The following is a 2,023-nucleotide window of genomic DNA, read 5'->3' on the forward strand; positions in this document are numbered from 1 at the left end:
ACGGTTATTTTAACTCTGATTTTGATGATTTTTTACAGCTACACTCCATGACCCTATATGAATACAATGAACTAACTCGATCGTCAATTTCAAATATATATGTGTATATATAATATATTATAAAATAATATATATTTGCGCGACGAGAGTAAACCTGTCGTCGCGCAAAATTTCATCGCGTGACGGATGATAATTTGTCGCGCAATGTTTTAACTTTACGCGACTCGTGTATTGTGGGTCGCGCAAACTTTGCGCGACGAGGTTTACTTCGTCGCGCAAGGATTTTCATTTTTGAAAAATGTTTGGTGTCAATAATTTTCAAACTTTGTATGAAAAAGGTTTGGATATATTTATTTATCAATGTTTTATAACAAATTTTTTTATCATTTTCATTTTGTAAACGTGTTTTGTCAAAAAAAATTTAAAAATTATTATTAAAAGGGTTTGGATATATTGATTTACCAATGTTTTATAACTAAATTTATTTTAATAATGTTTCAGTTGTCCACATATATAAGGTTTGGATATAACAACTACATATATTCAAACATTTGTATTACACAAAGTCTGTACATTAACATAATAAAATTACAAAAAATTTATAAAATTACAAAAAATTTAATTATTCAAAATCTGAACTATAATAACTTTTGTTATCGTCGCTATCATCACTTTCGGTCTCCCAATCCTCCTCCTCCTCCTCTACTATAACTACATCATCTTCGCTACTCGGGCCCACTGCAACATCGAATCTTGGAAGATCCCCGAGGTCAATTGTAATTGACTGAATCGGTATTTCGATTGAAGACACTCCTTGTATTTGAAACGGTTCTTGTATAACATGTGTATCTCGAAGTGTTTCCGCATCATTTTCCATTGAAGATTCTAAACGTTGGTCAGCCACATTGTCGACGCCGTTGTCAGTTGGGTCTAGTTCTGGTATAGCATACACGTTCCTATGATCCATCTTCTAAACAACTTTCCAACTGCTCCCGGCTTTAGGGTCATCTAGATACACAATTTGTGTTGCCATGTTTGCCAAAATGTAAGGGTCGTCATCATACCAAGTTCTGTTAATGTTCACAGATAGTAAGCCATGGTCGATTTTAACACTTCCCCGCCTATTTGGGTTGCTATCAAACCATCGACACTTAAACATGATCACTTGGTATCGATCTTTGTAAAGCAATTGAACGACATTTGTGAGTTTGCCATAGAAATCAATGTTTGTACTTTCGCCTCCACCTGGGACATGGACACCGCTGTTTTGCATACACAACTTGTCATCTCGTGCAGCCCCCAAAAATTTAACGCCGTTAATATAACAACCCGAAAACAATTCAGCGCGAATCGGGCCGAAGGCCAAGTTATATAACTCATCATTGTAAGTGGGGGAATTCGATGATTTCAACTTATTCACCTAATATAATAGAAAACCATTCACATGTTAGTCTGAAAAAATTAAATACTACAATTTATATTTGTCAAATACAAAACACTTATAACTTACAGATTCCAAAAACCATTGTGGAAATAATTCACGTTGTTTCGGGGCAACTAAATGTGATGGATGTTCTCGCTTCATCATCTCTTCATGCTCATCTAAGTATGCCATTATCTCATCACAATTGTTCAATACGAACCAATGCGCTACCTCCATGTCATTTCTAGAAAACGACTCTCCTCGTCCAGGATCTCCAAAGGGTCGTGCGCTTTGGGCAAAAACAGAAAGTTTTTCCTTTCTCATACCTCCGTCGTTATTACGCTGAGGACGATTGAAAGCCGTCTCCACATCTTTTAAATACATTCCACAGAAAGTAAACGACTCATATTGAACCCAAGCCTCTATAATTGATCCTTCGGGCTTCGCCCTGTTGCGTACACTTTTTTTCAGCTCTCCGAGAAGCCTGTCAAAATAAAAATATATGATACAAATTAGCAAGCCTGTGATAATGATGCATACACAAACGATAAGGATTATATACCTTTCTATTGGATACATCCAGCGATAGTTGACAGGACC

The sequence above is a fragment of the Prunus dulcis genome, chromosome 6 (genome assembly GCF_902201215.1).
Source record: "Prunus dulcis chromosome 6, ALMONDv2, whole genome shotgun sequence".
In the NCBI taxonomy this organism is placed as follows: domain Eukaryota; kingdom Viridiplantae; phylum Streptophyta; class Magnoliopsida; order Rosales; family Rosaceae; genus Prunus; species Prunus dulcis.